The sequence below is a fragment of the Scomber scombrus genome, chromosome 6 (assembly GCF_963691925.1).
Source record: "Scomber scombrus chromosome 6, fScoSco1.1, whole genome shotgun sequence".
Taxonomy (NCBI): domain Eukaryota; kingdom Metazoa; phylum Chordata; class Actinopteri; order Scombriformes; family Scombridae; genus Scomber; species Scomber scombrus.
In genome coordinates, this window is record NC_084975.1 from 11764488 (window position 1) to 11786155 (window position 21668).

General features: G+C 39.3%; 1 protein-coding gene across 2 annotated transcripts in view; it reads left to right on the forward strand.

The window, feature by feature from the left end:
* osbpl5 (oxysterol binding protein-like 5) overlaps positions 1-21668 on the forward strand; it is a 48249-nt gene continuing 26581 nt past the window's right edge. For both annotated transcript variants that reach the window (XM_062421024.1, XM_062421027.1), the window contains exons 1-2: positions 1-196; positions 16312-16373. The gene's annotated coding sequence lies outside the window, so the exon portion shown is untranslated. The remainder of the gene's footprint in view (positions 197-16311; positions 16374-21668) is intronic.

Here is a 21668-nt window from a genome sequence, read left to right on the forward strand (position 1 = left end):
GCAGGCTGCAGCCAGATGAACCGCAGCAGGAGGGTCCAGTCCGCTCCTCACTCTCCATGTTGAAAACGGAGCAACTTCTCCTCCAGCAGAGTAGACTCCCACCTTTACTGTTCCCTCACACAGCCCTGTGCTATGACGCCGGACTGGGAAAGAAGCTGTGAAACAACTGTATGAGAGCTACCCTGGTCGACACAGAGTAAGTTCACGTTTCAAGTTAGCCGCTCTCTCACCACACCACGCCAACACGCCAACATAGATACCTTGCTGTTTATTTTTTAGCTAAATCTCGCATTTGTCCAACTAATATGATATGATTGCGCTATCTTAACGCTAGCTAGCAAAGATAGCATTGACTGCCAAGAATGAGGAGCGCTTGTTTTCTCTCCTGAATCCAGACGTGTAGTTTGGAGCAGCTTAACGACGCAAATGTTTGGGAGAATTTGGTCACTTTGTGTGTTTGGTTTACCGTCTGGCTAACCTTTGTAGCTAGCTACACAAAGTCAGCCCTCATCACCATGTTAGCGAGTTAGCGGAGCGGACGGAGCCCCATGCGGCTGCAGCTTGGCTGTCACTTGTTTGCATGGCAACCATGAACCGACCCGATGTCTGGGGTGGCTGTAGCAAGCAAATACATCTGTAGGGTTTTCTTGTATTTCAAGCTTTTTACATTCCATGCCATCATCTGCGCCTAGTGCTTAACTGTGTGGTTAAACGGGGAACAGTCAACGCAATATAAGCACATGTGTCAGAGCAGTCGTGAGGAATAACCATAGCGATTAATGGCACTTGGTAACAACCTCCATTATTTAAGGCGATGCTAATATTAGGTACGTCGTCTTACTAAGGTGCAGCACGCAGTGTGTTGCATACAGTTTGTTTAATGACATCGCATAATGTCGTGTGATTATATGTGAAGGATTCATAAGAGTCTTGGGAGGTTTGCAGACATTTAAATGTCACTGCAGGCCAAACTGTAACCTTTGTGGTGTGTTTACTGCCGGCACATCAGAGTCCTCTCTCCTTTGATGTTAGGGGCATTTGGAGGTGATGTTTTGTTACTATTTGAGAGGGTGGGTGATTGCTGTGTTGAATCACGTTATCTGCTTTATTTTTCTGCTCATGACACGGTCATTACGCAAGATGTGAAAATGACTATCTTGACTAGGAAAAAAAAGAGGGGCTTTGTATTTAGAGCTAGTCAGATTATTCGCCATTATAGGTTTATTGCAGACATATCTGTTTATATTTTAGCCAATAACTCAATATATTGCAATAGAAAAGGGCCAAAATATGCTTGAGATAATATCCACCAGTCAACATTTATACTCTGTTCTCAAATTATGTATTGCAAGACAATTAAAACCATATGCATGATAATCAGATATTTTAAAACTCTTAAATGTAAATATTGGCCTCAAAGACCCCAGTATTGGCCTCTGAACTTGTGATATTTGATCTTCATGACTAAATGCGGAGGTTTTACAGTGCAACTTGGCCTCATCCATCTTTGTCTCCTCCCAGTGCAGACAAAGATAGAAGAGCTCATCATTTTTAATTGTGGGGTATTATGTGGAGTTGGGCTTTGCAATAGATGAGAATAACACCAGAGTGCACTTTAGTTAATAGTTTAAGGGGTTAGTGGAATATGTCACTCAAAAAGACCGGAAAAAAAATAATCTGAAAAGAGGGCAATCTAAACATAAGAGGAAATGATCACCAGAGTGATGAAAGTGAAATGTACAGCATTGTTTGAGAAATTGCAACAGAGTGAGAAAAAGTTTAACAATATGACTTGTTCCCCACTTTTCTTTTTTTACACTACCTCGACAAAATCCTTATTTCCTTTTTATTTATTTATTTATTTATTTTCTACCTCAGCCTTTCTGCAAACTGTCTTCACTTTCGAGCAACATGTTTTATGAAATGTTACTCAGAGCAATAAATGTCCAGTTTCAGAACTTTGTCAGATTCGCATTTCACAAAAAATTGATCTGATATTGAATGACCTCAAAATGTTGTACTGCAAGTGGTGTCAGTAGCTGAGATGGTAACGGATCAGGCATTTTGGAGGTTATATACTGAGCAGCTGTTGGAAATGGGTCAAGAGATCAATAACAATGGACACTATTTGCTTATGCTTGTCTGTGTTGCTTTAAATAGTCTATGCCTAATCACGTTCTTTAGCTTAAACCTTAATCCAGTACAACCAAACACATCAACATCTATTACATTTTTCCAGTATAGCTTCTTTAATGGTGGGAGGTTTTCTGTGCTGACCAGTAAACACCCAAAGTCTGGTCATCATGTCATGTGACAGTCCACCTAGCACTAATCAGGCAGGGATATTTAATGGTGTTGGTCCTTAAGCCTATCAACTAGAACTGCGGCTTTCCCCCCGCTGTGGATGACAAATGAGGCGAGAGTGATACTGAATGAAGGGAAAAGAAGGGTGGCGAGAGTGCGAAGAGCTGTTTGAATCACTTTCTGTGGGTGGTTAGTGCTTTGTGTGTGTGTGTGTATGTGTGTGTGTGTGTGTGTGTGTGTGTGTGTGTGTGTGTGTGTGTGTGTGTGTGTGTGTGTGTGTGTGTGTGTTTAATATCACTGCTTTTTCTAGCAGGAAGACAGCAACAGATGTCCCAACTTCCATGCTGTGCTGTGAGAAAATGGCATGTCCACACTGTATATGTGACCACCCGTGTCCCTGCTTTCAGTCCAGCTGTGGGCCTTTGCTACATGTTCTCCTCTCTCTCTCTCTCTCTCTCTCTCTCTCTCTCTCTCTCTTGCCTTATGTCCATTTTAATCTCTATTATCCACTTGTGAGAAATGCCCCAAAAATACTTCAGAAGAAAAGAGGCCAGGGTTTCACAGTGTCAGTATAGGGGAATCTTTCTTGGGCACTGTCAGGTGTAAATGGCCAATTGGTGATTTCTTCGTCGTTACTTGAATTCATGACATTACAGTGACCGAAAACACAGGAGGAGAGAGGGTGATGACATGTGACAAAGAGGACGTTTCCAGTCAGAATCAAATCGATTAACGTCACTTCTTAAAGCCCTCTACCATTAGAACACTCAGTGCATCTGCAGGTTTATATAGGGCAGAGTCAGTCATGAGTGAAGTTAAAAACAAAGAATGATCGATACTTCAGATATTTTAATACTCACACCTGAGCATGTATGAAGGAATAATTAATGATATGTCAGTCATATTGTCTATTTCAGCAACATTTTTCATGCAGACTGATGCTGTATTGAGTGAGCTCTGTGCAGTTGTCAAGTTAAGTTATAAAATAGAAAACTAAAATATGCAGTTCCTGCATACCTGCTGTTGCTCACAGCTAAAATGTATTTGCTTAAAAAGCTACCAGCTGAACTGCATTGCTGGGAAAGCGGGATGTGGCATTGCCTGAAGGGTGCACTGCACCTCTAGACTGTTTTATACAACATGTCCTCGGTACAGGTGTATTATGAAGGAACAAAAGCACACTAGCTGGGATTCAAGATTTTATTTTTGGGATCAGTGAAATCTTGACAGATATTAAATTGACAACAAATAGCCGCTTTGCATACATGCAAGTTCAAAGATACCACAAGTAGATCCTCACCTAGCTACTGTGAGTGAGTTTTCCATTGTTTTACTTTTATTTTACAGGGTTATCTTTTCATTCAACAGTTTGGAACGTCACTTTTTTTTTTGATCAGCTCCTGTTTGTCATGCTGTGTCAGTTTCCCATGCAGTGTTTCAAATGTCGGGGGCGTCAAACTGAAAATGAAAGCTGTGGTTTGTTTGTGTCATGTACATTTTACTGCCTCACTGTTTAATGCTTAACTGCACTCTCAGCCCATCTCATGTCTGATATGCTGCACCATGAATTCAGTACCAGTGACACCAAAAAAACCCAACAACAAATAAGCAAGAAAACAAAAACGGATAAAATCAAATGAGTGCAGAGAGACTAGACAACATGGAGGCAGGTATGCTCTCACAGCCAGTAAAGTAGGGCCTTTGCCTGAATTGCTTAATACAAGGTGGAGAGAGAGCACTAATGCTGTCTCTTGGCAGGCTGTATTGCCAAAGAGTGTCACTTCACACTATAGCAGTCTTTAAAAACTTTGATTGCACTTGATTGTCAAGACAAGTGTGAAAACTCTTCCGTGAATCAAGCCAAGTAATTAAAAACAAAAAAAACAACCCACAGAGCCCTGTGAACTATTAGCTTGAATGTGACTGCTCTTTACAGTGGAAGTGTCCTACTCCAGTGTTTGATAAGTGGCTCAGCGCCTTTCCAGTTCCCCTGAGATGTGAATGCTTTCCCCAACATCTAGTGGGGGAATCTAGGCTAATACTACTCCATATTGAATTTGTCTCTCTGCCCCCAGAGAGTAAACGCACTTTTAGCAGCCTCTGTTGTGCCAAGATTCCCTTCCCCTCCCTTGGTCTTACAGAGTTTTTTTCCTAAGTTACTTTACAGCTGTAAGTTGGCCTTTATGTCTAAAAACAGGTTCCATTCTTGCAGAATGTCATATTCTTCCCAGGGAAAACTCATCTGTGAACAAAACAGGGAAGTGCTGGCTTTTTTTTTTTTCAAGCTGTTTTTAAAAGCTTTCACAGTATGTCACATTATGCCTCATTGAATCATTGTGAACTTTGTTACACCTGTCTGTGATGTGGACATTCATTGTGGCTCAGATTTAATGTTAGCTCTGCTTTATGACAGCCTGTAGTGTCTGTAGACTGTAGTCATTTGTGTTGGTAGCACATTAATCTGGAGAAGCTGTTTCTCTTTTTTCTCTTTACGAAAGTGAGAAAAATACAAATCTGAACTATTAAACTGCATTTGTGACATTTAACAATATTACTGGAAAATGGATTTTTCCATTATGAGATCTTTACACATATTGCAGAATTTTGGTAATGTAACTCGTATATTGTGTCTTATAATACTTGGACTAAGAACCGTTGCCTCTTCAGGTTTCTTCTTCTTAGTTTCTTAACTAAAATCCCACAAGGCCTACTTCACACAATACTCAACAGTGTGTTTTTGACCTGATGCATGGGTTCAACTGGGGTCACTTGTGACAGCCTGGACTAGTCTATATATTACAGTCTTAAATTTAAATTGGTACAGATTTGACTATAGTTGAAAATTCAGTCTATTTTTTTGCTATTTGATTGTAAAAAAGAGTTTATCTTACTGTTCCTCCATCGTATGTCTCCAGCTCACCACACACAAGCACTTACACACCTACTCACAAATTTAGGGTCTGCGACCTAGTGACCCCTGACGTTTTCTTCCTAGGCTGCAGGGCGGCCGGTGTGTGTATTTATAGAGCAGGTTTAACACCATAGATCCACTTCTCTTCTTTTTACAGCCAGCAGCTTTCTCACAGCGCCTCTGCAATCAATATCCACCTCTCACTCGTCTCCAGCTTAATGTATGGAGCTGCTGAGTGTGTAAATGTTGCCAGCTTTACTCAGTGCCCCGTACTTCTGCTTTGTAGAATTTGTAGGTGCACAGAAACAGAAAATAAGATTGTCCAATGTGGAGAAAATATTTAGTTTATGTCTGTGTGTCCTGGTTGTGTAAATGTAATACACATATTATTGAGTTATTATTGTTGTGTATTGATATTGTGCATATTTTGATTTGATGTCTGTCTGTATACTGATCAACAATTGTACTAGTTGGTTACAAGTATGTGGCGATGGCACAAAAATGTCCTCGTCACTGTCTCCATCAGTTTTTAAAGCTGTTCCAGAGTGGCAGGCCTTACACAGAGATTTGGTCCAGTCCCTGAAATTATTGGCACCGTGCACACCCCATGTCAAATGCTGATAATCTGCAGTTTCAAGGGATAAGCTGCTGTGTCTGTGTTGTAGGTTTTCAACATACAAACTGTTTTATTACGAAAGAGGTGTTGCCGAGAGGCTTGATTACGTCATGGTTCTAACATCAGCCTGTTAAAGCCTCTTTGGAGGGTCATCACGATGCTCTGTGCAGACTACGTCAGATTGGCTCTAATTTTTTGGATCTGGCTGCTGATTTTTTTCATGTTGCGGTGTGTCATATCACAACTATGTCTCTTAAGAAAATGATATACCCACAGTGTCAGCATTGTATTTATGCGTATCCTCTGGTTAGCTAAGGGAGAAAGTAACACTATGTTAGATTACACTGAAAGTAAACTGGTAGCACTCAGGAGAAAAATTGTCTTTGCCCGTCACCTCCCAGAAAGCATGCCTTAACCTTTTCGAGAGACCTCAGGTTTCACAGCAGAGACGGTTTCCATGACACAGGACCATCATCTGACTTAAGTCTTAAAGCGATACTCCACCCAAAATCTAACTTTTGTGTATTTTTCACCCTCTTTTATTGAAAAGTGCTTGTAGAAGTGTTGCAGTTTTGACTTTTCCTTATAATAATGCCCATGGTCAGCTTGAATTATGTTGCTGACAATGGATTCCAGCAGTGACCAGGTGTTGCCCTGGAAATAAGTGTCAAAACGTCCATGGAAACTGCTGCAGCATTCATTTCTCCACTCTCCCTCCTTCCAGTGTTTGTGTCTCTGTGCCCACCCCCCGCTTCCGCTCTTTTGAACTTAGATAAACACATCTCGGTCTGATCGCTCAACTAAATGCACAAAGATGAAATTGATATCGATCTTCCCATCGGCAAACAAGTGGGGTTTTTGTTCTTAAATGTGAGAATATTCCTTTAATGATCACGATGCTCTTGTTGATGCAGCACTCCTTAAATTTTACTGATGGTTTTGACATTTAAGCTTCTTTAAGATGATTTGTCTGTGTCCTCTTGCAATAATGCTGATAATTCCCACACAGCTGGCTGTAGTTTATTGGCTGTCTTTTGGGATAAAAAAGAAACATGCTCAGGAAGGTTAAGAGGGATTGCTACATCTATCTTGTTTGTCTGTGGTTAACAGCTCTAAAAAAAAAAACAGCTGCCAGATTGGAAGTTTTCTGTGTACCATCACAGCCTGAATAGATAGATAAAACTGTCTTCTGGTGCAACCATCAGGCCATACTAAAATACATCTCCTGATCCATCACCTACATAGATTTACTGTACAAATTCCAGTCTTGAAGATGAAACCTTTTTATTTTGGAGTTTTTGTATCTATTCTTGATTTTATACGCATTATCTTTTGGCTGCCTTTAAAAACTAGTCTGTCATCCACCAAGTGTAAATTATACCTTTTTCTTTAAACTTCTGTATTTTCAAAACTGATGTGTATGTCAGATTTCACACATTGTCCTAACTGCATTTAAGGATAAATCAATAATACATAATCCATGATATCCTGTGATGGAAAAAGGAAACCGTACCTACCCTTCCAATTAAAACCGACATTTAGAAACTCTAATTGACTTAATCTTGCTCATGTCAATTAATCGTGGTGTTCACTGTTGCCATGACAGTAAAGGTTGCATATCTTTAAGGAATTTTAAAACTTGTCTCCAGTGATCATTTTAACCCAAACCATGATCTTTTCATAGTTCTAATTAAGTGGGTTTTGTGCCTAAACTAGACATTAACTACAACGTCACACCTTAAAACATTATTTTCATTCCCTAAAGATACTCATGTGCGAAAATATCGTGTGAGGGCAACATTGTAAAATACAAAACAAGGGTCATCAAGGGTGGAGATAATCGTTCATTAATCATAATCTAGGTTAAATGTTCAATTAATCGTGATTTTGATTTTTGCCGTAATCGCCCAGCCCTACCCTTCCATGTTGAGTGGAGCGGGTCGGTGGTCAATCTGAATGGGTCTGATGGGCTTTTTTTCCTGTTCATGGTTTAACGGAGGTCAGACACTACCAGGCTTCGGTGACAGGTGTCTTTATTAGGGATGGGAACTTAATTAAATATTATTGATGTTAAAAGGGCATTAAACCAACTCCCAGGAGAGTGGAAAGTACGGAAGGTACTCTTTGTTGACTAACAATTATTTTTCTCATGCTGCTTTGCAGTTGTGCTGCAGGTTTGTAACATTTAATGACAGGTTGGTGATCACTGCCCAGTTTAAAAAGCCAGCCGCCCACAGCCTTAGTTAGTTTATGCAAGTGTTACTGTCACTTTTAATTTTTCACATTTTGTTGAGTTTCTTGGGATCTGAGTTAAGTAGAAGACCAGTATGAATCGACTTCATGTTTGTTTTGATAAATGAGCTCTGACTGTGTAGTAAAAGGCTCGGGTAATACTTAACAAAGCTGTGGTTAAGAAAGCAGCGTAGAGCTGCGACGATTCATTGATGAACAGAAAATGAACCCTAAAACCAGGGTGACACTTACCATTTACTAGAAGTGTGAGGTTTAAGTTGTACAGGACAAACACATCCAGTTAAATGTAAGACATTGTGAGCTGTGTTGTTTACTTTGCTTTATAACAAATGATTATTTTCTGAGTCTCACAGATATTATATTTGATTATATGTTTTTGTCTATAATTTGTGTCATCTTTATTAAGAGCAATTTTGGTCCCCAAATAATTATTGGGGGAAAAGGGTCATTTTATGTTGGTGCTGTTGACTGTTGGTCCCATGTTGCTGGTCCCCACACAGCAGCTGCTTGCCAGTTTAATTTTGCTGAACCAGAGTTATACGTAATGGCACAAGCAAGCCCCAGGGTAGAAGGGCATGTGATGAGCAATAATTAGCCCCTGTAAGACATTTAAGTGCACTTAATGCTAAGTGCCCTTAGACCCAGTGCAATTCCTGTAAAGCCTAATGTGCTGCCATCATGAGAGGTCAGTGCTCACTTTCTTGTGTCCCTGGGATTTAGGCCTCTGACTTTTCTGTATTTAAGCAGGAAGGGTGATAACATTTATGGTCTATTTGTCTTAGTGCCCCAGTTTAACTGGACAAACAATCCCTGTAACAGGTAAATATCAGCCTCCATGATTAGTTTGGATTAAAGCCTGTCAGATCCAGGAGCAGATGAAGGTCTTTGTCTAAGCATTCATTAATTGAAAAGACTTACTCCCACAACAGACACTGACTTCATATTTGACTTTTGGCAATTTGTACTTGAACTGCAGAGTCGTGTTTTGTTCTGTTTTGTTATTTTGTTGCTGTACTGAAACCACACTGAACCGTGACCCTCAAACTGAAATACAAACTGTACATTTTGTCTACTGTTACACCCCTAATGAATGGAGAGGGAAGTGGAAGTGGCTACTGAAGAAAAGCTTTTTGAGTTTTTGATATGAAAAGAAATCAAAGTATCTGCACACTTATTTCCATTGTACACACTTAATTGTCCAAGTTTTGGTGAACTAGGCAGTCAAAGCTTGACACAAACACACAGGACAAATAGGCTATGCCTAGACTGCAGGCCCCAATCTGATTCTTTTGCTCTTACTTAATTCAGATCTGTTTTTTCGAGACAGTGTGAACAGCACGAATCAAATGGAATCTGATCTCAATTCACTCGACATCGACTTTGGTCACAAATATGCACTGTTTAGTCACTCGGTTAGTACAAACTGCGACAGAGGTATTCAGTGGAGTGACAGTGAGGTGTAAGAACTCATAAGTATTTGGGGTGTCACTCGTGTACAAGCAAAACTTGAGGACTCATATTGTAACCGTTCTGTTTTTGAAAACATATAGAAAGAAACCATTGAACACAGCAATAGAAGAAGGTGGCTGCAGTGTCAGAGAAACATTAAAAGCCTTAAAGCCAAGTTTAATCAAGCTGAAGACTCAAAGTAGTGAAGCGGTTCTGGTCACCTGCCCATTTTTACAGTGTGCTTAACCATGTTTTGGGTGATAAACCCAGCTGTCAGCTGTGGCAGTGCAGCTGAAGAGGAGCCTGAAACTGCGGTGAGCAGAACAAGCTCAGCTGACGACCACGATATTGATGACAAAACAGGTAGGTTAACCAGCTGCCTGTCAGCTGTTGTAGCCTTTTACCCCCAGATAACATTACCTTTACTCTAATGTCAGTGTAATGACAGACATAAAAGTTGTGTAGGCCTGTTACATGTAAGTGGTGTATACATTTTGCCCAAATCTAATCTAATCAAATCAGAATGATTAGCTACAGCACAAAGCTATGGGTATGCAGTCAGTGACAAGTCTTTCTTATCCTAGTAGCAACTGTTACACTGTATTTGGTGACCCATCAGATTCTGTGACCTGCAGTGTTGGAAGAATTACTCAGATCCTTTTCTTAAGTAAAAGTATCAATACCACGATGTAAAAGTTCTTCATTACAAGTAAACATTTAACATCCTACTTCAATGAAAATATACCAGCTAAACTGACTTAAATTATTAATGCAGAATATCTGACTGATATAAATTTAATAAAGTACATTACTAATTCTTTAAGTCATTACTAGTCCTTTAAGACAATGTAGCTGGTTATACTTCAATTTAATAAAGTAGGATGTTAAATGCAGGATTTATTTTGACTCATGAAGACCTTTGACATTGTGGTATTGATGCTTTTACTTAAGTATAGGATTTGATTACTTCTTCAAACACTGAAAGTCACAGAAAATGATGGGTCAACAAATATGTTTTAAAGCAGGAACTGTTTAATGTGATCATCAGTTTACTATAAGGTATTGCTTTGCGACTTACAAAGTATAGGACTGGTTGCTCAGATATGGGTTGAGCCTGGACTTTGACTCTATGGAGGTCTCCAATGAAAGGCTTAATCCATGTCCAACCAACCCATACTTTATTTACCACAGGATTTCTGAGGATTTTAAAACATTGTGTAGAATCAATCACATTATAGCATTATAATAAGACCTCTTCGTTCAGTACAGAAACCTGTGGAAAGAACACCACAGCCAACGAGTCCTTTGGAAGTAAGAGACCCTTAGTTGTTTTGATTTAGCTTTTGTTTAATCATTAGTTAACTGTTGATTGCTTAACTGGATGGTTAGCCAATAAATACATGACTGTTTAGTACTGAGAATATTCTACTGTATTCTCTTATTACTGTTCAGTATTACTACAAACCTTTCTCTTTCTTCTCGTCTTTACCCTCCATTGCTAGCCTAATTATTCTATGTATATTAATTTTTTTTTATGTGATTCTGCGACAATCGCTTTTAACAAACACCTGTTCTTCTTTCTTACAGCTACATCTACCAAGAGCAGGAAAAGAAAGACCAAAATGGAAACAACACTTGAAGTCTTTGCTGTGAAGACTGGCAGTGATATCAACGCAGATGAAACTAAGCTTCACTTGAGCTCAAATGTTTATGAGCTCAAAAATGTTCACACAGTTCCTTGGAAGGTCAAACCACTCCTCATATTCACCTTTTTATCAGGCACTAGTCCAGCCTCCACACCTTTACAACCCATGGCACCTGCTGCCTCAACATTCTTTCCACAACTTTACCCAGCTCCCCCCGTTCTGCATGGCTTCACCTCAGTCTCCGCCATTTAACAACGACACAACCAACCAGCCATTGTTGCCGTTGTAATAAATATTTGAACAGCAAGTGAGACAGTGTGTGGGAGTTCTTTTTCATTGTTTTCGAGTTGTACCTTCCTTCGGCACAAAATTCAGGTGTGCAAAGATTTTCAGAACATTTAAGTTTAAAACAACTGAAAAAAGCACAACTGAAAAAAGCAATTGAAAACTAGTTTGTTTTTTTTCTAAACCATGCTCACAATTTTTATGTTGATAGTTTACATTAACCCTGCACAGTTGAAAATTTCACTATGATAGGCAGGAAATAATTTTATTTGGAATTTTTAGTGAATTACACTTTCTTCACAACAAAACTTTTAGTTTTTGAGTTTTTTTTTATCAATTGCATTGAAAACGTTTCCTTTTTCTTTCTTTTTTTTTTTTTTACACTTTGTGAGTGTTATGTTGAACAGTGTCAATTAAAGCTACTCTGTCATTGAATTGGAAGTCATCTGGTAATTGTTCTAGTACAAAGTATATAAAAAATTAGACCCTTCAGACAAAAAATAAATAAAAAAATTCCATTTGCAACTTTAATCAATACATATCAGAGTGTGAATGTGATATTTGTAATCACTACTGTCTTCAGCAGCAAAGATGGGAATATGACTGTCAATCGCTCTGGCGCACTGTGGGGAAACCCCATCTTGTTCAGAAGCCTTGTATTAAGCTACCTCTCCTTGAGGTCCATTAATGTGGTCAGGCCTGAGGACATGGCGCATGGCCTAGCAAAACTTGTGTATAATCAGGCAAATGGAGGATTTAGCAATGCTAAACATTTTAGACAATGTGTGGTAACCCACCCTTGTTGCCAGCTAATACAACTGCACTCCTATGTGCTTTCTCAGGTAGTTGGGTACACTGAGTGTATTGCTGACAAATGTGGTCAAAAGTAGCCCATCACTACTGGCTCTTACTTTCCATCCACACACATCTCCATACAGACACAGCAGCCATTGTTCCCCAAAAAATAGATAAATATATAATTAAAAATTTGGCTCTCTTTCTCATCATTCTTCTATTTATTAATTCCTTATGAATTCCCTGGCTTCCACAGCACAACAACTTATATTATAAAAGCGGACTTCAGCTGCCTCCATGTTGACTTCTTTACGATAGTGTGCTGACGTCAATGTTATTGCAGTCTGACTGTAGCCATAGCGACTTACCAGGCGATGAATCTTCACTAATCTTTAGAGAGCAGTAATGAAATGTCCTCAATGTGAGGTAGAGTGATATTTATTTACCTTTTTTTAGGGAAAAATATTATTATTAGGTAAGCTGAAGAAGTTAAAATGGAAAAGGACAAAAAGTTTGAAGTTTTGAATAAAATTGAATGAAGATGGGAATAATATGCAGGGTGATGTGCAGAATGGCAAACACTAAATGTACAGTTGTGAATATGTAGCAGCTTGGTGTATCGAGTTCAGATATCAGCTAATTGCTGTTCTAACAGTTTTGCGTCAGTTTCTACCAACTACTATATTCTCAGTTGGAGCACCTACCTCTACCCTGAAGTCATTATTCACACATTGATTCCCTTAATTGAGCCAGAGACACAACTATAATTCAGTTGGCAGAATGTGGCCTGGACTCTTCCTATGAGTCAGTCTTATCTCTCAGTAGGAAAGTTGGCAAGCTGACTGTTCAGATGTAAATGTTACGTAGTTTGTTTGGGGAGAAGCATGGAGAGCGCACTTTCACGTAGAAGTGTTTCACCCATCATTACCATGTAGTTTTTTAGTTTGCAGTAGGTTTGGCTAATCTTTCCCTTGCTCAATTTTATTCGGCTCAGGTATATGAATCTACTATTAATTGAAATTGACAGTTGAAGACTTCAGCTATCCCATCAGTTGCTACAGTAACTGATAGTGTTGTACATCAGCTGTCACAGTGACCATTTGTTTTCTGTCTTAAGTCAATTTTGTGCATTTTTCATGTCATCTGTGTGCTTCACTGTACCTGAGGATACATATAAAAAGCAGGTTGTAAAACTGACCAGTTTAACCACTGGTTTCCTATTGCTGGAGCCATTACAGCATGCTCTAAATATCTATTTGAGGGGGACCCTCCATTAAGGAGTTTTAAAATATGTTTTAATGGTTACTTGGTGAGATGAACAGCATAGTGCAGAACACAGCTTCTCAGTGTCACAGTTTCACTTTTTAATGGCATGTAGTTTACTTATCTGCACAGTGAATTGGTCCCCAGAATTGATACATGAACATCTGGTCTTGAGTGACAAAATGTAGGACAGCTAGGATTGTATAAGAGAACATGGTGTAGTCCTGGATCCCTTCCATCAAAACCATGCCACATTCTGGGTCACAGCATCTTCCTCTGCCCTTCACTCTTTTTACATGCATCTTTTACACATGCCATACAGTATGTTCTACATCATACATATTCTACTATTTTGTTGGACAAAGTAAATACATAATTAAATTATTATTATAATTATTATTGTTAATAATAATTATACATAATTTAAATTAAGGATGTTTTGCTTTATTTTAAGTATGCCATGGCCCTCGCTGTCCATTTTAAATTAGCCCCCTCTTTCCTCAACTCTACATCGTTCAGTTTTCTTCTAGTTTCTGTCTGTCTGTTGCTGTTTGGCTCCCACCTCTTCCACACAGCCTCCCCCTTTTGTCTGTGTCCCTCAAGTGCTGTCAGCTCAGGGATTCTCTCTCAGTTCACTTCTTATTTAGGTTAGATGTACTCAAGTGTTATGACTTGCTCCTTTGCTCAGCCATAGGATTTAAAGGCACAGATTTCGCCCCGCTGCCCAGCCCATTTTACACTCACTGGTTTGCCATTAACTGGGGTATTAACCTCAGAGATCCATGCCAAGTCACTTCTGTACTGCTGAAAATATGCTGAAATATATGCAGGATTCATATAGTTAGTTTAAACCTTGGTAAAATCTGGGAATTGGCAGTTGGAATGTATGATTTGTTTCCAGTTTGTTTAGTTCTCCCACCTGTGAAGTGGTAATGATCCAGTAGAAATATCTGTGTTTTATGGTCCTGGTAAAATTTCATAGAGACAAACCTCTACTGTTTATTCAGGCCTGTGTTATCGAGGTGGGATAGTGGTGGAAATGATATTATACAGTATTTGTGTATCTGTGTTTCTGTGTGTGTACATGCAAGCAGCTGCAAATATGGATATGTGTGTTGTTTTCTTTTGGTTTTTATGCCTCAGTGGTGCCAACAGCCGTTACCGGAGGCATTATGTTTTCGGGTTGCCTGTTTGTCTGTACATGCCATACTTGTGAACATGAACGCCTCGAGGGAATGTCTTCAAATTTGCATCAAATGTCCACTTGGACTCAAGGATGAACCAATAAGAATTTTGTGGTCAAAGTTCTCTTTGACCTCACAAAACATGTTTTCATTATAACTCAAGAATTCACATGTTAATTATGAGTTAATTAAGTTTCACACAAATGTCTAATATGATAAAATGATGAAGTGATGACAGCCTATATTCTAAAGGTCATCTTCACTGTATCATGATGTTCTGCAAAAACACAGTTATTCAACACCATAACTCAGGAACTCATATTTTACATTTGGTTGGATACTGAATTGGTGACATTATTTTTGGTCCCCACCATGAAACTGTGGTGATTGTGGAGATCTTCTGTGCTGTCGGGTTGAAGATGTGTCCACATTTTAGATTTTGTAGCTTCTTTCTATTTTGTTTTCCCACAGTGTTTGTATGAGTCCACCCTCTTCACTTCCTCTCTCTGGATGACAACCAGGACAGGGAGCCTCCTGTTCCTCTAGTACTTCACCACAAACTCACTGGTTTTGCTGGTATTGAACTTAAGATGATTTTTGTTGCACCACGTGACGAAACTCTCTCTCACTGCAATGTGAAGACAGCATGTTCCTTACGGGAAACTATCACTGGACTGATACATGTCAATAACTTCCTTTTATACCTATACCTTAATACCTATTATTCAATTCTTTCAATGTCTTCACTGCAAATATAAGTCTGGACAGACATGGATGCAAACTGCAACTTGACTGGTTGGAAGGGACATAAAACCATGAGGTGGTATTTTCAGTTGGATTTGTGGCTTATCACACATCCCAGCTGTTGGAGAATGCATTGTTCTCCGCTCTGGCAGGATTGAGAGGCATTTCAAGAGAAAACAGAAATGAAACCAGAATGGGGTGTTGAAAACAGATTTTTTTAGCTCTTAACAATACATGCCTAGCACAAACAATAACAATGAGAGTCAAATTTTTCAACTTGAATGGGAAGTGGGAGTGTTTAAATTGGAGATCACACTGTCGACAGATTCCTCCTCTCTCGGTGCTGAAATCCCATCCTAACAGGATGTGTATTTGATTATTGTGGTTCCCCTCCACATGTGTGAATGCATGTGTGAGTGCTTGAGTATGGGTAGCTGTAACTGCTGCTGTGTTTTTGTTGACTCAGTAAACACAAACTGAACAGAGCATTTCTTTCCATTAAAAAAACACTAAGACTGCTGTTGGCTATACCGTTAACCATCAATGGTCTTTTTTTTTATTGTATTGTTTCATTGGGTTAAATCCATAATAGAAAGTTCAAGTAGTTCTGTTGCCCCAATTCTACATTAGTGGAAGACTAGCTGTAATTAACTGACCCAGAGAGACGTTAGCAACTCCCAAATAAGACTGGGACTGGGACTGGTAGGGTGGGGTGGGGCTCCACCCTCTCTAGCACAGTGGTGTGACCAGGAGGTGCATGGGAAGGAGGGACACTGGGAGTGAAGCAGTTTATCTGTTTGTATGAGAGTTGAAGTGAAACCTTACTCTTACTTTTTTCCCTTTTTTTTCTTATCTCTGCAGGTGAGGCAGGCTGCTCCAACAAAGGCTTTTGGATGTGGTGTCTCCTGCGGCTCAGGTGAAAGGTAAGCTCCGTTAAAGTCTTAATAATGCATACGCTCAGGTAAATTGGCTGGCTATTTGTTTTAGCTTCAGTTAAGCGAATGGTTTTGTGCCATTCACATGCAACAGTGCAAAGTAATGCATGCTTACATTGGTGTGCCTGTTTAATTTGTGATCCAGTTTTCTCTCAGGCGTCAGTCTACTCTCAAAATTTGACATGAATGCAAACACATTTTTACCCAGAGTTGCCAGAAGGGATAACTCTTTTTCAACAGAATAGAGAATTAGGGCATGTCTCTAAAGGTGTGAAGTAGATCTACTTTCTGTTTTATGGCAGGTTGTATCATTTACTTTTTTCCAACAGCTATTTGATCTCAATGTCAGTAATTGCCTCAAAGCTTACATCTGTGTTTTGGTGACTTCTGCATACGTGAGCAACTGTGTCAGTGCTGCAAAGTTGGAGTGCTGTGCAGCCCTGAAAGAAGAGAAAATGTTTGACAGAACTGAGATCAGCAGCTTACAGGGTGTGTCAGATTCATTTGGGTTAGAAGGGAGTAAATGTTTGGGGTTGCACAAGGACATTTGGCTACAGAAGGATACTTCAGAGAGACACAAAGTCCTAAAACCGGCAGTTTGCCTGAGTACATGTTGATCTTTCATACTGCGTTAAAGTGTAATGACTAGGTTCTGTTTCTTTTTTCAGCCTACCATCCTGTGTGTATTTTTGTGTCTTCTGGATGGATAAGTCTACCATAGTCTGTATGCATGTTGGTTAGTTGTATAAACAGTACATGAGACAGTCAGCTGTACAGCACATCTGTCCACTGGGTGAAAAGATGGAAACCAGGTCATTTTAATACACTAATTAGCAGACACATATTCAAAGGAAGTATACACACTTACTGTAAAACTGTACGTTTGGTGCGGGGAAACCACATGAATAAAAATGTCACAATAAATTTACCATCCCTGCTTCTGGTTTCCTGAAATTGTCTTCATGTTATTTCAGTCAGAAGTCTCACTCGGCTATTTCTTACAGCCATAAGAAGGTAGCTCTGTTGTAGTCATGAAAACATCATTGGCCGCTCATATCAGTCAGGAAATGTTTGAATTCGGCCTTGCCCAAGCTGTTTATCTTGGCATGTGTTTGCAGCAGGAAGAAATATTAGATTTAACAGCAAGTTACACATTAACTAAGTAAAATGTCTCAACCTTTCCTCAGCAACTCACACCCAGGCTACCCGTATCTTGTTTTTGCCCGCCATAAAAGCCACACAATGTCAGAGTATCTGATTTACTGTGATGTAAAAATATTGTAATAAATACTTTATAGTTTATGTCTCTAGTTTCTGTTGGCTGACTGATAGTGAAATGTCAACATCGTGTCTCCTTTTACTGGGCATTGACTTTAAAAAGTTCATGTACTGTTGGTCAACAGATACAGAGACATAAATGTATCATGGCCAGATAATAGAAGAGTGTAGTGAGCCTGTATTTACTGTCACTTACTTTTAAAAAGCTGTAGAGAGGGACAGCACGGTGAATACTTATATGGGAAATGATGTCAGTAGCAGCACTGCTCTCCTTTCCATATGTTGTCTTTCTTAAGGGTCTAGTGTTTATCATTTAAACAATGTATGACTTGGTGTAGCAGTAGCATTTCAGAGCAGCGATGCAGTCAGAGGAATAGGATGGCACAACAAGATGTAAAGGTCGTACCCTGAATTAGCAGCCTGTAATTTGTTTTTACTTAATGTTAGCCTGTAGCCAGACCCTGAAAGATTAATTATATGTTTAGGGCCTGACCTTGAAATAACGAAACTAAAGGAAAAGTACGTCCAAATTGGATGTCAGACCAAGTAAATCACAGGAAGTGTTAGTAATGCTAAATAGCTTCCACAATGGGTATTGTAGAAGTCCATTCACAGAAAATAGGGTATCCAGCAGTGTCTTTTGATCAGCAAAGCAACGTGTAATTTAATGAGGTCAACCCTGAAGGAGACAGAGAGACATTTATGTTTTATGTATTGTGTTCCTGAGGGTTGGAGAGTAGACTTGGTGTTTGATCTTAGACTCTCACTGTGTATAAGTGACATGCAGAAAGCTGTCTTATTCTCTCTGAAACAGCAGAGAGTAGACTTGGTGTGTGTATAAGTGACATGCAGAAAGCTGTCTTATTCTCTCTGAAACAGCAGAATGGCAGCTAAAAATAACTACAAAAAACATGGATCTTCATTGTATTAGGGTGGCGGTAGAAGTCTAAGTGGTTTAGATTTTAGACCTTGATTAATAAAACTGAAATTATCTGTGTGGGTAGATAATACAAGATTATTGTTTGATCTGACTTTTTAAAGAACAACAGAGTGGCATCTTTAGTAGAGCCATTACTATGTGTTAAAATCATTATCTCCTTTCTACCTAAATGTGTTGTTGCAATTAGCACTCTGGTTGCGTTAAAGAGTGTGTATTTGAAAAGCCTGGGAGCTGCTGCAGTGTGTCCGTCAGTGTGAGATTGACGGAGGGACAGAAAGAGGGCAGGTGGTAGATAAGGAATGAGGGAGTGTTGACAGGCTGTGGGAAGTGTTGAGCTGTTGACCAAATTCCTAATTATCATTAGCTAATCAGCCCTGGTGGACAAGAAGAGAATGAAGTGAAAGTGCAGGCCAATGATAAAATTCCTATTATCAGACAGACACAGCCAAAATTTCACTTCACTAAAAGAACGCCTTTTCTGTCTGTCAGTGATGCTGCAGTCCTGCTAATTTGATCCGTGTTGATTACAGTATTGTAAACGCTATCAATCAAATCAAATTAAACAGCTGCTAAAGAACTACAACGTGCACTATTAACACCAGGGGGGCATTTTCTTTTTTTTTTTTGATATCCCTGCAAGTAAATAGTGCTGAGTACAATCTACTCTCTCTCTATGCCACAACAATAGAAACACTGACAACTGACACATTTCAGAGAATATATATGTAATCCTGGCGAAACTTATGTTCATAGGACAAACTTTATAAAATGCTTTTATCAGTTTTTGAGCATTTTTACTAACATTTCAGCACATTCTTAATCAGGATAAAATGCTGGACAAACATGAGCTGATTTTGTTAATGCAGGAGTGCAGCACAGTGGCTGTTATAACATTAGATCTATAGAGAAAGCCTCATTACATTATGCTAATTTAGCTCCTGGGGTGGTTAGTGACACGACTGTCAAGTAACTGGTAGGACAAATGGCAGAGCTTGCTCTCCTAGCAGGTTGACCTAGTTGCTTACCATTAAATGTTTTTAAAAATCATGAGCAAGTCTTGCTGTGGCAGTATCTATTCATCTCGTGTGTGAGAGCATCCAGCAGTCCAAAACAGAGTGGTAAGCCAGCTTTCCTCTTTTTTTAGGAGTTTCTTTTTTCCCAGATAAGAGAAGTTGGCAGTTTATAGAAGTGGGGTGAAGTTCTCTCTCTCATCCTTGCTCGCTGGGAACAGGAGCTGGAGGAGCCGTGCATGCTGAGATTAGAGGGAGGAGAGGAGAAGCTCATTGATCTTGCCTCGGATTTCAGTTTTCTGAAGATGGATTCAGCTAATGCAGTTGCAAGTGAAGACTGATCGGAACGTCTGCTTGTATGGTGCGTTCACCTACAGATGCCCTTAAAGTTTGATTCTAAGCAGCATTGCAGCTGTTTAGTTGGAAGATGAAAGGCAATAAAAAACTTGAACATTATGAAAAGGTGAAATGTTTTTTGCCTGTTATTTTATTTAAAGAGTGTCAAATTTAAATAAAACATATCGGGTAGACTTAAGATAAAGGACAGGGAGGATGGATTCAAAGTGTGTTGACTGAAGCAATTACAGTGACTGACCGACTGACTCAGGTCAATTTCTTGGTCAGTCACTGTTTACTGATCTGGACTCAGACGAACCTTTTAATAACCCTGTGATAAGCCACTTAAATCTGGGATGTACTTACATTTGCTGCTGTGATAATGCAGGGCCAAGCTCAAAGAAAAGTTCCTCATTATTTCCACAAATTTCACATCAAATTGTATTTGATTTCAACAGACAGTTGAAATACACTGTAGATGTAAGTTGTATGTGTGTGCTAAATGTGGCGGTGTAGCAGAGCTGTGTCAGTATATGCAATTAATTAATTCTTCCTATCAGGCAGCAGCCTACTTCTGCTATACACATGCATGTACAACAATGAGTCAGCATTGTTTCAACTAGTTTTTAAAGTACTAAGTGATATAAATAATTAATTCAGATGGAAAAAACAACTGTTTCTAGAAATGTAGCTGCGGGGGTGGAGATAAAACAGAGCTAGTACATAAAAAGGTGTCAGGTTGGTCGTGTGGGCACACACAATACTGAACAAAACTAAGCTAAATGTACTGTCTAAAAATAGTGGAGTATCACAGATGTAAAGAAGGTTCCCCTTTGCTACCTGACCACAGTCTGGAGGCTGAAGCAGATCGTTACAAAAGCAGCAGTCGATTACACAAGTATGTGTTAAAATGATGTCACTCCGTCCTCTGAAACATCCAGCCGATGGAATAATGAGATTTTAAAAAAGCCATAACAGTGTTATTCAAATGTTTTAATCAAATGGGTTTTTTTAATAGCGGCAATAGAGTCTCTCTGATTTTTCTTCTTAAGTCTTAATGAATGTTGAATATTACTCAGCATTAATGAACAATGTATGTGTATTGTTCAGTATAAAAAACTAATGAGGATAGAGAATCTTGTGCAAAGGTGTGTTTAAGGTATCATTTGAATTAATTGTTGCTAAAGGTAAATGTTTCTTAATGTAACAGATCAATTTGACAAATGCCAAAATGCCAAAATCAAATTTCATTTTAGATAAGCTGTAAGCGATGACTCATTAATATTTGGCTGCTGGTCATTGATTAAATGGGATATTACAATCTGAGGAGTCTGTAATGGGCTCCGAGCCTCTGCCTCCCACTGGGCTGCCCTTTGCTTTAGAATCGTTAATTAAAGTCATTTATTCCACACCTTGTCATCTATTATGTCTTGCTAAATGACCATCCCTCTGTCCAGTCAGGATAAGCAGCCTTCAGGTCTCTGCTGGCAGATGTTCTCCTCCCTGCCCCTCACACCTCCTGTGTCCAGCAGACAGGCAGATGAGCTCTTGCCCTCACTACCCTCATTCCCTTGAGGACCACACTTAGTCTAGCCTGTAGCCTGTGCTAGCTTAATTAGGCACAGGCTCATTTTCTTTTTATCTTTATGTGCAACCTGCACAGCGTATTATTCCTTTTTCTGCCACAGAAGGTTTCAGCTCTATAAAAAGGCCTTGTCA